The sequence below is a fragment of the Pteropus alecto genome, unplaced genomic scaffold (genome assembly GCF_000325575.1).
Source record: "Pteropus alecto unplaced genomic scaffold, ASM32557v1 scaffold50, whole genome shotgun sequence".
Taxonomy (NCBI): Eukaryota; Metazoa; Chordata; class Mammalia; order Chiroptera; family Pteropodidae; genus Pteropus; species Pteropus alecto.
The window spans coordinates 13,092,961-13,109,188 of record NW_006431918.1 but is presented as its reverse complement, the minus strand read 5'-3'; the positions used below and the strand labels follow the sequence as shown (position 1 = coordinate 13,109,188).

General features: G+C 41.8%; 1 protein-coding gene across 1 annotated transcript in view; it reads right to left on the bottom strand.

Annotated features, from left to right (window-relative positions):
- Positions 1-9,029, bottom strand: part of LOC107196786 (L-threonine 3-dehydrogenase, mitochondrial-like) — a 16,107-nt gene extending 7,078 nt beyond the window's left edge. The window contains exons 1-2 of the mRNA XM_025042321.1: positions 8,946-9,029; positions 1,054-1,248 (exon numbers count right to left, since the gene is read on the bottom strand). The gene's annotated coding sequence lies outside the window, so the exon portion shown is untranslated. The remainder of the gene's footprint in view (positions 1-1,053; positions 1,249-8,945) is intronic.
- Positions 9,030-16,228: the final 7,199 nt, after the last annotated feature.

Genomic DNA, 16,228 nt, shown 5'->3' with positions numbered 1-16,228 from the left:
AGAGCGGGGGCGGGGGCTGGAAGCACATTTGGGGGAACACAACCACAAATTTCATCTGGGAGAAATGAAGGAGGCAGGAAGATACAGAACGCGGGATTTCCCTGTGAGCACTGGTTAGCAAGGCCCTAAAACCAGGCCCACTGATGCTAACCTGGGCCTGGAAGTTGCTTCCTTAGTGGAGGAAGGAGGGACTAAAACAACACATAGACGAGCTGGGCGAATCGTGGAGGAAAGTGCAGAAGGGAATGGACTACAACTTGAAACCCATTCATAGTGGGAGAAGAGCAGGAGGCAGTGAAAGAAACACACACACAAACTGTGAGGAATGTAGTAAGAATCATGACAAGAAGCCACGGGAAGAAAACCTGGCGAGGAGGAGGAAATAAAACAGGTCAGTCACATCACAGGTGGGCTTGGGCTGGCTGGAAGTACATGGGAGCGACAGTGAAGTCTGGCGTGAGGTGGGTATAGAATCAGGTTTTGGGTGAACACGGGGTAACAAGAATCAGGGAGCAAGTCTGGCAAGGAGGAGACTGACGGCCACGTGAGATGATGGAGGTGAGTTCCTCCAGGCAGGCCCTAGCTTGTCCTCTCCAACACACGAATGTGCAGAAACTGCTAAGGATGAATGACATCAAGTTTGGGTTGAGGAGTTTGGCCAAGGAAAGATGCTTCTGGTTCCAGAATCCATGCTCTAGTCCCTGCACACTCCCTCTCTGTGAGCCTTCACTCCCAGGCCAGTCCTGATAGGGAAGGGGAATCAAGTCCCAAGGCAGCTTCTGGGCTCCCTGTTTCCTAGGTCTTCTCTCAGACAATAAAAATTTACGGCAGGGAAACCAAGCGCTGGCAACGATGACCAAGTTAGGGTTTGGGACTTGCGATATTCTGGAGGAAGCCAAGAGTGGAAAAGGGAATTTCTGATTAATACATGTCAGCTGGTGGACTGTGAGACATTCCAAAAACAAATACACACAGCCACGTAGAAGCTGTACAGAAAAGAAAATAAGCCGCAAACATGTTAAAAAAAAAAGGGGGGGGGGAGAAAAATTCAACCTGTAATTAAGACACATGGCTGGTCTCTTTCCAAGAAGAGAGTGGAAGTTGGCATCTGCTGGAATTTGCCAAGGAGAGGGGCCCAGGAACTGGCCGGGCAGGGCGCCAATCCGACAGCCACAAGCGGGGCTCGGCAGCATCCGGCCCACAATTTGTCACAGCATCCTAACAACCGGCGTTTTCTCTTCGAATCCCCTGTAAGAAAAAAAGAGCAGAGTTCATTATGTTCTATTGTATTCTCCCAAACCCTCAAAACATAAACTCTTTAACCAAAATTAACCCTAAGTTTTCAGCTCATGAGCAAAACCATGTTTTAGATTCACGAACTGAACTAAAGAGACTGCTGAGTATGCCAGTCAAGAGCCTACCACCAGCCAGGCCCCGTGAAAGGGGATAAAACGTTTCTCATGCAAAGTGCAGGCAAACGAAGGCTGGATGGTGATTTAGAATTGGAATTGCACAACACTGACATCAACTGGGATCTGAAGACAGAGCTCGCTGTTACTATACAGCGAGCCATACCCACCAGAAACACCAAGTCATTGGATCTTAGAGAAGGCTTTAAATTTTAGCAACTATTATCAATCTGTCCACGTACCATCAGAGAACTCAAAGAGATCCCAGGTTAAATAACACAGTGCTCTATAAATCTCCTGCTAACATTCAGATATTATCTTTAGAATGAACCAGATTAGAAAAGCAAATGCTTAAGATGAAAAGGTCCCCAGCAGTATTTAATAAGCTATAACTAATTTCTGTTTTAAAGCCATCCCTTTTAGAAAGGATCATTTAGAAAAACCATTTTCTCCTTTCTTCCCAGATCATGTATATTTTGTTTTAGTGTAGCTCCTTCTCATCATCAGCTTTACCGCTGACCAACCATGAACTCAGTTCTGGCCTCAAAAGGTCAAGATGGTTCAATCACACATGGCTTGAGACCGGACAATGCAAGCAGGGCTTCCATTTCCCCTTTTCACCCCCAACAACCGGACAAGCATGGCACAAGAGTAAATCGGAGCCACGCAGCTCGCTCTGCTGGTTCAAACAGCAAACTTCCCACCCTCTAACCTCAGGCCTACCGCACTCTGCATGGAGCTCCATGGCCTCCGCCTGTCAGTTGTAAGATTTCCAACAGAACTGGTAGGTGAACCTTCAGAGCTGACTCTGGTGCCCCATCCCCTCAAAGGAGATAACCAGATCTCACCTATCTTATATTTTGCATCATGAAGAGAAAAGGTAAACCACAGTTGAAGGCATTTCCAGTTTAAGATATGAATTTAGCCTACTGCCATACTCATCTCAGTGCCTTGAGGAGATAGAAAGCAGTATTTCTAAATTAAAATGCCAGACACAGCAGGAGCTTTCTTGTAATCCCTAAAACCCAAATATAGAAAACAAAAGGAAAATACAACCTTCTGAAAACATAGGCTTTAACCCCCTTTTACAAGCTATGGTGGTTTAGTTCTTTAGGACACCGAAATAAGGCAGGTGGAACCTCAGAGACTTCCGTTGGGTCAGTGGCTTGGCCCACCAGGTCCCCAGCGTCAGACGCAGCCCTACAAACCTGGGGCCCTTTGTCCTGGCTCACTTTCCCAAATAAGCAGACCTTCCACTGGCACATCTCTGGCTTTATGTTCCGGGTGACGATTGGAAGGGAGGCTCCAGAGGGCCATGTTACAGGCAAGGCTCGAGCATCCCTCAGAAGGCCTTTGAGGAGATCATCTGTGCAGCTATTGTTGACACCTAAGTCCAGGTAAGAACTTTGATTCTTAAATTAACTTATTTCAGCAAGTTCAAGGGGATGGTGAGGAAGCCAAGCTTGATTTACCAGAACACTGGAAACTCAAAGACAATTCTCAATTCCAAAAACAAAATAATAAATGGCCACAGTTGAAAAAGTTTTTTTGTTTTTTGTTTTTCTTTTAAAGGTTGAGGAGACTGCCCTCAAGGAAAAGGCAAAGCCTGAAGATATGAAATAGGTACAACTCTATTAATCTTCTCTTACCCCACAGGGGCAAAGCACGGACGAGGCACAAATCCCTCATTGAATACTAAACATCTACAGTTTAACAATGTAGACAATTCACAATGGAGTTGGTCCTTTGTATTTCACTACTGTTAATAGCTAACATTTGATGCTCACTATTTGTCACAAGCCCAGTGAGTGCTTCACTACACTATTGAATTTAACCATGCAGCCACCAGGATCCAATGCTTAACCATCAAGCAGCACTACTGTCCTTATTATGGAATTGTTTTGATTAACGATGCATGGAAGTTAAAAACAAAAACAAAAACCACTTCCAACCATCTACAGCATATAGTTTTTCTAAGTCAAGATTATATTGCTACTGCCAAGTTCACGTTAATACTCTTAAGGCAGCAGTTCTCAAGTTTTCTGGTCTTAAGACTCCTTTACACTCTTAAAAATTGAGGACTACATAAAGCTTTTGTTTATATGGGTTATATCTAACAACGTTTGCTGTATTAGAAAGCAAAACTGAGAAATGTTTAACATCTTAAATTCATTTGAAACCAAATAATGTTAACTTAAGCATATTTTTATAAAATAACTATATTTCCCAAAACAAAAATTTAGTGAATACCACTGTTTTAGATTTTGTACATCCCTTTGATGTCTGCCTTAATAGAAAACAGCTGGATTCTCACATCTGCTTTTATACTTGTGGCTTTGATTGAAGTACATGAAGAAAATCCAGACTCACAGCAAAAAGTATAGGGAAAAGGGAGAGATATTTTAAAAGTCTTTTCAGATAATTCTGTATACTCATTTTTGATGTACAAAACTCAACACCTGGTAGTTTCTCAAAGGTTAGTTGCAATGTAGAATATGAAGCCATGTCAACGAAACTTTCAGACCCTGTTACATTAAAACCTAGGAGTTTAGCTGATGCTTTGAATGCCTCTTTCATCCCTGCATGATTTTGTAATTTCATGCATTGGTCTTTTGGAAAATATTGGTTCAGTGATTTATGCAGAGCTTCCAAATATCAGCACAATTCTCTATACAGTATCAAAGTCATACTGGTTAATATCACCACTGATCTCATCAGAAAATTCCCAAGCATTGGGACAGTATCAAGTTCACGGTGCTGGATACAAGTTAATTGGCAACAAATACCATTAGTTTTTTCCTTGAAGTCACAGGCTCACTTCTTTTTTTTTTTTTTGGAAATGTATTCCAATTATCCAAGTATGAATAGCCATAATTTGCCATTCTTTGAAGCAAAAATGGTTCTCTGTGAAAAAAAGGGGTCCAGTTCAGCTCACAACTCAATCGCATAGATGCTTTACCTTGACAACCATCAAACTCTAATACAGAACAAGTGCATCCACTCACCACATGGCATACTAAAAATATATATCCTCGGGTGTCAAGATTTAATAAAATTTATCATTTTTACCACTTCATAAAGGGTATTCTTAAGTAAAGCTGGCAATTTTCTTTTTTCCTTTTTTTAATTGAAAGCACATGAAGAATACCATGTCTACTGGTATAGTTTGATGCTACAGCCTTGATTTGTGCAAAGGCACCAGTAGTTTTAACTAGTATTGCTTTTGCACCATCAGTTCGAATTCAACAGTTTATTCCAGAATACACCATGACATTCAAAAAAGTTATTCTACACTGATATGTTAGACCTACGTGTGTTTGCTGCTAAGCATTCACTAAAAAGATATTTTGATGATTGGTTTGGTGCTGATACCAGAATACAAACAAAATGGCAAATCCAGCCGTGATTGCAAATTCTTCCATTGTAAGGCAAAAATACACTTCTGTTAAGATACTAACTCGGTCTTCATGTTTGCAGCTAAATTTTTAAATTGACGAATTTCTGTATTATTAGAAAGTGGCAGTGCTGTGATTTCTTTCAATGCTTATTCTGCCAAACAAAGCTTTATCGTATATTTCTCTGGACATTGCAATTTGATAACTTATCCTGCCAGATGTTTCAATAGCTTTTTCATTTCTAGCTAGAAAGCTGTAATGAATGATTTTTGGCTTTTATAGAGCTCATCGTATCTACTTTTAAGCCATTCCATTCATTTTTTCTTTAGATGACTCTAAATGGTTGGTCTCAGAATGTTACCGGCACCACCTTATTCAAAAAAGTTCTATGTCATAAGATACATAAGGTAAATTTCTAACATCCGTAATACTGAGGACAACATTATTATTTTTTATGTCTTATTTAATTGTGTCCATTTCTCTGGAGTAAATGTCTCCCTTCCATGAGTCAGATAACTCTGATATGTCATTTCATTTTTTAATTTTTTTGGAATTAATAGGCACAATAGTGTAGCTTTGAGTAGAAAAATCAAGTCTTCTCATATCCCCTTTTCAGTCAATAATCTATCCTTAAATATAAACATGTACAAATATTCTTTTTAGCATATTAAATTTGAAAGAATTTTTATGCCATTTAAAAATTTAGGAAAGTTTTCAAAACAAGACAACAAAGCATACTTTTTATTTTTCCATGAAGGTACGAGGAAAACTTAAGTAACGACTTAAAAGAAAATGAGGTCACAGAGATGACAGCAGGTATAACTGAAGGCAGCTAGTAAGTATGCAGTAGAAGTGTTAAGAATGAACTGAGTTCATCTCTGAAAATGCACACACATTTATACTCTAAGCCTACTATCCTCCGAAGATTCTAGAAACGCAAGAATACACAAGCACACATTTTATTAGCCATCAGAAGAAAAGCTCTTCACAAGTTACGGAGCCTCTGGAAAACTCTACTGTACACTTAGGAGAAAAATAATGAAAAAGGCAAATAGTATCTTAGTATCATTTTAAAAATAGTTTTGACCTCATGGACCCTACAAAAGTTCTCAGGGAACCCCAGAGTTCCCTAGATCACACTTTGAGAAAAGTTGTCCTAAAGTAATACTTGTTTTGCCAAGCTAGTTGTTAAATTTACATAGGGAAACCATCAAAGATTCTCGGTCCCTCCTTAAAGATCAGATGATAGTCCACAGACTCTCTCCCAAACACGTTGTTTAACTGCAAAGAGATGAAAAAGAAACAGGTCAATAGACTCTCCTCCAGAAATGATGGAACTGTTCCCCAACTAGGCCTCTCTAGGGTGGCTATTATATAACGTCTCCTATCTCCTGGCCTATATCCTTATCTGCATTAATCACAGCAGAACTTTAAGACAGTAGTGGCGTCACTGAGAGGGTGGGGGTGATAGACTCAGAGCTCAACTGTCTTTGGTAATTGTTTCGAAGTGGGGTGGGGTTGGTGAAGGAAACAAGAATGATAATACTGAGGTCTCTAATGTGTGCTGCTGCAAGAATGGTCTTCCTAGAGAAGCAGGTCAGGTGAGAAGATAAATGAGTTTGGTTTTGGATGTGTTGGTTTTAGGTGCCAGGAGACAATATGGCTGCCTCTCTCCTAAAGCTGAGAGCTCTGATGAGTTCCTATCAGCGCCTGATGCATGTCAGTACTCACCAGACACTGTTGTGTTGAACAGGCAGGTAGGAAGGAGAAAACAAGAAATACCAGGAGTTTGTCTATAACACAAAACATAGAATGCCCCTGTTCTCAGAAAAAAATTACTTCAGTTTCTTAAGGAAAGACTTCAATTATGATTGCTCTGAAGAGAGATAATTGTTTCCGGAAAAATAAGAAAAGCTCCAATTTATGAAATATTAAAACCCAACAAAATAGGCCTTTTTCCTGAGTATGCACCATCGGTTTCCCTTTATGTTCTTGCTGTCTTGTGATCTCAAATTTCTAATTATTCTTAGCCATGGAGATAGTAAATAAGGGTGCATTAAGTAATGTCTCCAGCACATTAAGCATGAAGCTAAATGTATCCAGCCCCTGATGAATGAATGGATTAAGAAAATGTGATACACACATGCACGCGCACATGCGCATGCAATGAAATATTATTCAGCCTTGAAAAAGGAGATCTTGTCACATGTGACAACATGGATAAAACTCGAGGACATTATGCTAAGTAAATAAGCCAGTTACAAAAGTACAAAAGGCCAAATTTTGTATAATTCCACTTGTATAAGTTATAGGTTATCTAAAGCAGTCAAAAATCATAGAAACAGGAAGTAGAAAGGTAGTCGCCAAGAGTGGGAGAGAGAGGGGATATCAGTGTTTGATGGGCATAGTTTCGGTTTTACAAGATGAAGGAGTTCTGCAATATAAATATACTTGCCATTACTGCACTATAAACTTAAAAATGATTAACATAGTAAATTTTGTTGTGATTAAAACCACAATTTGAAATAAAATTTATATTAAAAAACAAGTCTCCAGCCCCAAGAAATGGTCTGTGCATACACATATTGCTGAGGAGCTAGGAACTTTCACCCAGTGAAGATCAGTGGTACTCCCAGAGACTTGACAATACAATTGCCTACCAAACCTAACTCATCTGAACCCCCAATCCATTGTGCCATTGAATCCCTATCAATTCTTTTTTCACTTGCCAACCTGCTGGAACTATTGTTCTCCTCCTACTGCCTTTATCTTTTCTTCCAGTCTCAGGGCTCCTCAAAGTGGAGCTTCCTGCTCTGGACTCAGTGAAACTGCTTTTACAAGAGGTCAGCCATTGTCTAGTTGACAACTTCCCAGCCCCAGCGCCCTCTCTCACTTCTAAAGGACGCTGATGACCAGGCCCACCTTCATGTCCCCTGGATTCTCCCACCTCTTATTCTGCTTTAAGGACCAATAACGCTCATAAAACATATCTGCAAGGCAGTCTCACCTTTAAACTTTCTGGTTCATAAAGTAATAATGTGTCCTCTTAATAGTAATGACTCAAGGGAAAATCAGGCACCTCCTAACTACTGAGAGTTGACAAGCACCTGCTCTCCTGAACTGTTATTGAAGCTTCACAATAACTCTGAAGCGGGGATCTTTTCTCCCTTACACAGGATGGACTGATCCGCCCAGGAGGAAGCCGGAGGAAACCAGGTTGTTGAGTCTCAAACCCTCTCTCCACCACCCCCACTCGTCTCCCTCAAGAGAAGAAATGCGACCAGGTACCTAAGAGAGAAAACAAAGAGGAAACACTCCCTGGCAGGTGGCATCTTCCCGACCACCCTCTACCCGCTCCAGGCGGCTCCTCCTCCCCGCTCCCCAGGGGAGAGCACCGACCAGCATGGGGGAGGAGGGTTTCAAGGCCACGCGCCGCACTCTCTCCTGTGTGAGCCTACCTTGCCAAACCTCAGTTTTCTTCATCATCAGATATGGGGCAGTGAGAGGGCCACCGAAATAGATTGTTGAAAGAATTTAACAGAATCAATCTACGAAAAGCACATAGCAAACTGCTCAACGTAAAGACAAGAAAGACTCCAGCGAGCATCTGGGGATGATCTGAAAGCCAGAAAAGGGTCAGGGGTGGGGAAGAATCCCGGAGCCCTAAGAGCGAGCTACAGAGGGCGGCCTGGCTCTGCGGAGCGGGAGTCCCCCTCCCCCTATGCACATCTGCCCTGGACTGGGACCCAAGAAGATGCAAGGGCTTGCGCTGCACACGGGTCTGTGGCCTCAGCCTGGTTCCCATGGAAAGGGTGTGAGACCCCACTCTCCTCGGGGATTGACTGGATAAACCGGTTTCATGAGAACAGCCGCGGCGGTCCCGAGTCTCTGGCGGGGGATGCCCTTCCAAAAGGTGGAAGGCGCAAGGTGTCGTTCTCTGCGGGCCCCAGCAGAGCCCCGGGCCTCCTCCAGAGCTGACCTCCCAGCTCCGCGGTGCCCGCTCAGCTCCGGCGCCGCGGCCGGGTCGTATCTATCCCGCCGGCCGGGAAGAGGGTGCCCGCGACGTCGGCCTCTGCTCCCAAAGGGGGCTGAGCGCCTCGGGACAGCCACCCGGGGAACCTCCAGCCACCTGCGCACTGACCTTCCGACGCAGCGGCCCAGAGATGCTGCCATGTGGCGCGGGAGCCGGAGCGGCACGTGGCACTCGGCCGAAGCGCCGCGAGCGGAAACCTCAGCGGGTGCCGGGCGCGCTGCGACTTTATCCTCTCGGCGCCCAAACCCGCGCCGAACGCACCAATCCCCTTCTTCGACGTGAGCCGCCGGCGTGGCGCCAGGTCACCTGGGGGTGGGGCTTGGAGCCGAGGATCGCGCGGGTCGAGGTAGCTAAACTCTTCCAGCGAATCCCCTCAGGTCCCTGGCCGCGCGGTCCCCTCACCCAGCCTCTGCCCGGCACCCACCCCGTGGAGAATTCAGGGGCCGCGAGGGGCGCAGTAGAGCCCCGCGCGCGGCGTCTCTAGTAGCGGCGGTGCCAGCCTGCCCCTCCTCGCGTGGGCACCGTCAGGATGCGGACAGCTCTGCAAGGGCATTCCCCTAAACGCAAACCCGCCGTCCTGGAGCCTCAGAGAACCCGCTCGTGTTGGCTTTTAGCGGCTCCGCATTGGACATGTGAAGAATGCAGGACGCAGATGAGAAAGCTGGAAAGATAACTGAGGAAAATGCCCGGGACGGAGTCAGGAGATCTGGTATGGAGAGACCTTGAACAGCTCACTTCATCTCAGTTTCCCACATGGTTTATACATCGCTGTAAGAGTAAATGACTTACAAGCCACAGACCCCGGAGTCAGTATCACCTGGGAGCTTGTTTAGAAATGCAAATTTGAGGCCTCATCCCAGACCTGTGAGTCTGAATCTTTGGTGGCGAGGCCCAGCTAGCTGTGTTTGAGCAAGACCTCCAGGGGATGCTGATGCGTGCTAAAGTTTGAGAAGTTCGTAATGGGGCAGTGGTGCTCAGACCTGGCTGCATATTAGAATCACCAGAAGTTTCTGAATTTCTCAAAGCCCAGGTTGCACTCAAGACCAAATGAATGTCTTTGGGCGGGGGCGGTGAGGTGCGGGAATCCAGGCATAAGTATTTTTTTAAAGCTCCTCAAGGGGTTCCAATGTGCCTTGCTGTCAAAGTTGTGAACCACCCATCTTCCCTAGAGGCTTGGTACTCAAGTGTGGTCCCTGGACAAAGGAGCCCCCACCCAGGGCTATTAAGTCATAATCTGCATTTTAACAAGATCCGCAAGTGAGTCTCATGCACATTAGGGTTTAGGAAAAACAGTTCTAAGGTCCCGTTAAGAACCTATGGTTTTATGAAATACGTCTAATTTTACATTTTTCAGGCTCTTGGGAGGCCTCATTTCTTCAGCATTTTCTCATATGATATGACATGTTCCTCATTATGGGTCTTCCTTCGGTGCACTTGGATTTTGAAATATTAATTACAGATGTTGAGCCTCTCAAGATACTTTAGAGATTATTAAGGCCATTTATACCCACTTCACAGTAGAAAAGGTGAAGCCCCACCCAGAGACATGAAGACATTTAGTTAAGGCCAAGGGGACCAGAATGCTGACCCAGGCAGTAGGTCCCTTGCCCTTTCCAATAGACCCCATCATATCATGAGAAATTATTTTTTGTTTTCCTCAAATCCGCGATGGCGTCAGAGATGACATTGAGCTTGCTTCGAGTGGGGTTGTAGGCAGGGATTTACATTGCTTCTGGTCTGGTTGGTTAGGGAGGAGGGGGAAGCATCATTTCAACCTTTATTTCTGAGAAGGATCCAAGGAGAAGGGTTGATTTCCAAGGGACTGAAAGGTGGGTGGTTGCTAGCTGCCTAGCATCTATTTCTCTCTTCCTCATGGTATGTAAATAGTCTGGTATGAGTAGCATCAGCCCTCCACCTCCCCCAACTGGCAGAGACACTCCCTTCAGACTTGAATCCTGATTGGAGTGACAAAGAATCTGAAGAAAGCAGATGATGTCTCTACCAGCAAAGGCCCTCTAAGGTCAGCCCTGCCAGGGGCCACTGCCTGTGGACTTCCAGGCTCTGGGACTGCTTGGGGTTCTTGCTCCTTTCCAGACTGGTTCTCCAGTCTTCCCAACCAGTCTTTGCTTTCCTCATATCCTTTGGCTTAAGTCAGTAAAGTAGGTTTCTGTTACCCAAGCTTAGATAAGGATAGTATTAAGACTTTCCCTCCATTTTCAGGGTTGAGATTTTGGCTCTCAGATCGGAAACCCAAATAATAAAAAATAGATAAAAATAAATATCCTCCAGTCCATATTGCTATAAACGAATGAATGAATGAATAAATGAGGGAGAAGATTCAACTATTTCGTACAGAAGAATTCCAACTAATAAATGTAGAAAGAATGAAGGAAATAGGCATTCCCCATAAGAACGCCACAGCAATAATTGCTGCAGGCGAGATCCACAGATAGATGCTAATTAGTGGATGAAAGCTTGGAAGAGGAGGATATTTGTGTGGTCTCAAGGTATCTCTCCCAAAATAGATGTTTATTAATAATAAAGGGAAAATAGTAACTTTATGGTGAAAAAAACTGACAGTCACCCCCTTGACCAAGTGACTAAGGTTAACATCATCAGAAATATTGACATCATGTACCTCATAATTTGATGCACTGGAAAGAGCATTTCACTTCTGTCATGTCCTTCTCAATGATGCATAACCTCAATCTAATCATGACATCAGACAGCACAAATAGAGAAACATTTCACAAAACAACTGACCATTGCTCTTCAAAAGTCTCAAAGTCAGGAAAGACAGGATTGTAATACACCGAAGTCAAGAGTGTGTGTTACATGCCATTGAGTCAGCTTCGTCTCCTTGTGACCCTATGAATGAGCAATGTCCACAGTGTTCTGTCCTCAGCAGCCCCACTCAGCTCCTGTAGACTCTGCCTATGGCTTCTTTTATGGAGTCAATCCATCTCATATTTGGTTTTATTTTTTTGATTAAGTATAGGGTGGGATCCTACATCGGATCCTGGAACAGAAAAAGAACATTAGTGCAAAAACCGGTGAAACCGAAATAAAGTTTGTAGTTTAGTTCATTGCATTGTCCTAATGTTACTTCTTTAGTTATGAGAATCTTGCTATGCTTATGTTATATTAGGGGAAGTTGTGGAAAGAGTATAAAGGAACTCTACTATTTTTACTACTTTGGAGGTCTAAAATGATCTTAAAAGAGAAAGTGTAAAAAGTATTTTAAAAAGTAAAATAAATACATGCAGTAAAATCTGTCAATAAAAATAACTAAAAATCTTCCTAACAATGTAAATATGTAAAATTTCACTTGGGAAAAATAGACTTTGTAGAAATAATGACCACAAAAGGAGATTCACAGAGGGAGAAATGGTATTTGTTTAACTCTGAAATGAGAAAAAGACGACCCTGATTGATAAATCAGATCTTTGTTGTAAAATTTAATGGGAAGTAATCAATTCCAAATAAAAATCAGTAATGTAAAATGAGGAAGGAAAATAAATTATTTATAGAAAACTGATTACAGATCTATATTGACTTAATGAAAACATATTTTTCTCTACGCAATTAGAAAATATGAGAACGTTTCTAAGTAGGGCATGTCCAAAGATAGTGTTTTGTTTAAGACCTGTATGTGGTTAAGAATAAACACATGCAAATTCCATGCTTTCATTTCAGGATCCCACAGTGATTTCATCTAAAATATGAAGGGAAAGTCTTATTTCTGTGTAAAGGCAAAGAGAATTGCTTGGATAGGGCCTTGCGCCCAGAAGGAATAATGGAATTGAGCCACGGGGAACAGGAGAGTAAATTCCACGAGGCCACAGCTTCTGCTCTAGTCACGCAGAGTCCAGTTACCAGGCTTTTCCTTCCAGTTGCAGGAGAATTTGGTCAAGATCGCACTGTCCCATGGCCACACCCCATGTGTGGCTACTGAGCACTTGCCACTTGATTAGTCAGAATTGAGGTATGCTGTTAGTGTAAAGTACACACCAGATTTCAAAGAGATGAAAAAGATAATATGAAATCTCTTACATTGATTATAGGTTAATTAGATAATATTTTAAATATGTTGGGTTAAATTGAAAGTTTTATAATTAATGTCACCTGTTTCTTTTCACTCTTTTGATTGTGGTTAGAAGAAAATTTTACATTACTTATGTGATTCATATCTGTGGCTTGCATTGTATCTCCATAGTACAGCACTGGCCTAGAAGTTCCCAGAAAAAGCCCCGTAGGCTATAGGCCTTCTCACCCTCTCCCTCTCCCATTTGTAAAAGGCCAGTTCAATGCCTCGGGATTCCTTACATCCTCGAAGTTCTCCATGTGCCAGTAGAAGAGATGTGTGGACCAAAAATGGGTTCTACAGAAAGTAATCTTAGGGTGATCTGATCATAAATTCCTAACTGGGCAGGTCACACCACAGGCATATCACTTCTTTACAGAATGGCTTATCTTTGCCTTAAGCAAGCCCTGACTATTGTTTCTGTGCATCTAGGTTAACACACCTTTGAAATGCCCCCTTTCAGACCCCTCTTTTTAAAGTGTGACCACCCTCAAGAGCCAATCCCCACCTTACTTTCTCCCACCTTCCTATAAACTTCCTTTGTTCCCTCCTTAATCTCAGGTGCATTAAAGAAACTACAAGCTGTTATTCTTGGAAGCATTGTTCTCAGTCTGTTGAGATCTTGCTTCAGGCATATCCTCTGTTTGACTCAATTTTTTGTAAAAATTCTCTACAAGTTTGGATGTTTCTAGTCAACAGATGAAAGCAATGCTGGTCACATCTAAAAATATCACTCACGACATGTTCTGTAATTCATAACCTCCTGTTAGAAAGAAATTAATATTTCTGAAATAAATGCTTAAGAAATTTTTTGATTAAGACTTGCTCTGACAGGCTCGTTTCCCACTTACCCCCACCTCCCCGTTGACTGTCTCCTGACAGTCAAGAGGGTAGTGACATTGAACCAGACTTTCTTTTTAAGCATCTGACCTAACAATTATCAAACGAGTGGTTCTCAAACTATTGTGTGTAACAGAATCAGCTGGGGAGCTTGTTAGAACACATATTTCTGGTCTGTAGTCCAGAGTTTCTGATTCAGTAGGTACGGGGTGCATTCTGGGAATGTATTTCTCGCAAGCTCTCAGGTGAGGTTCATGCTGCTGACCCAGGGACCACTACGCTTTGAGGGCTGCTGCTCTAATAATTCACTTTTCTCATGAAATGTCCCTATTTATAGTGAATTTTTGAATTGACCTATTAGAAATCTTTCTTCAGCCTATAAGATTACAATTAAATGTTGAATCTTGCTCATAAACAAATTGTTTGACAAAAATGCTTTAAGTTGGTCTGGGCATGGCATTCCATAAGATATAGACCAGTCTCTGTCTCTTGCTTTTCTGAAATTTCTGTCTCATTGCCATTGTGATGCTTAATTTTATGTGTCAACTTGACTGGGCCATGGGGTGCCCAGATATTTGGTTAAACATTGTTCCAGATATGTCTGCGAGGGTGTTTCTTAGATGAGATTAACATTTGAAAATGCAGACTAAGTAAAGCAGATTGCCCTCCCCAACATGGGTAAAGTTTATTGAATCTGTTGGAGGCCTGGGTAGAATAAAAGCAAGGGAGACTTTCATCTCTTTCTCTGACAGACTTCAAATTGGGACATCAGTCTTCTCCTGCATTTGGACTCAGGCTTGGACTGAAACTTGCACCATTGGCTCTCTTGGGTCTCCAGCTTGCAGATTTTGGGATTTCTTAAACTTCATACCAGGTGAGCCAATTCATTACAATAAATTGATCGATCGATTGATCGATCGATCCTATTGGTCCTGTTTCTCTGGAGAACTGTGACTAATAGAGTCATTAAGTGAATCTAGCAATTCTAGAGTCACCTTGGGCTGGGACAAGTTCTAAAACAAAGTGCCAAAAAAATATATATATATATATGTTCTCAATGAAAAAGCTTAATATTTGCATGATTTTTATTGAAATATCTGTATTTAGGACAGGAGTCAAAATATCTATCAGGTCAAAATGATGGAATGGAGAGCCCAGGACCCACACGTAATGTCTTAGCCCTTGTCAGTACCACAGAACAGAAGTCCCCTTTTTTATTAGGAACGAGGATATCCGTTAAGTGTGTGTGTCAGAACAGGATCTGCAAAACAAAAGTATCTTTAGTATAGTTTATGTACATTGTAATTGTGAATAGCATGCACTTTTATAGGAAGATATTTATGAATAATTCAGAATCAAAACATAAAATTGTCCCTTGGATAACTGCATTTAAAAAAGATATACATATGTATGAAGACTGGATAGGAACAATAAAATAATTGTTGGAAACAATAAATATTTATAAAAATTTCTTCTGACTTTGTTTTGAACAATGCATGGCAATTTTAAAAAATAAAGAGAGACTTTGAGGGTAAATGTAGAGTAATGAAAACAAATCTTGACTTCTGCTTCCTACCCAAATTTTCTAAAATGATGGTAAAGGAATAAAAAGTGTATGTCATGATAAAGAGAAAAGGAGAAAAAAAGTTGGCTGTATTGGGGAGAAATTTTTTTTCTCTACCCTTCTATGATCTTTTGCCTAGACTGATAATCAAATTGACATGAGACAGATTAGCAGGAGAAGAAGAAATTAAAGTTTAATAACGTGTCGACTGAGCATTCATGAATCGGGAGTGCAGGCAGTGACAACCTGATAAGATTCTCCTGGTTTGCAGTTTGAATATCTCTGGTGATTTTTATGCGACATGCACAAAAATTGTCCATATATGAGCTGTTGTGGTGATTTCTCTGGTTTATATCAGATTATCCCACTTTCCCTTGCATGACTTTAGGAAAGGGACCATTTTAGTTCTCAATGAATTCACGTCAAAGGATGGGATAAAAATTGGAAACATTAGTTTGGAGACTCATAGATAGATATTGGAAGAAACTAGAAGAATTTAGGATCCAGTTCAGTTTACAAACTGGAACAAAACTTCAAAAGATAATGAACAGCACTAGAATCTAATATCCACAAAGGTGTAATTACTGAAACAGTTTTTCTCTTTGAAGTCACCCTCATTTTACCAAAGGTAGCCAAATTAAGACTAATTTTGTTTCATACAATAAACGTAATTTCAATAAACTTGGCCTGTTATTTATATAGGATCAGTAAGAATAGTAATTAAATCTGCTTTGCTGGAATTTTTTATAAGGAATCTTAAGATTGAACCATAAAAGACCTCTTAATGCCAGAAAAGCCAAGGCAAGGACTTGCTATCAGACTTGACTTGCAATACATATAGATTTTGGTGACTTCCTGTCTTCTTGAGGTTCTCAAAATATGAATATCCTGCACCTGCCAGGA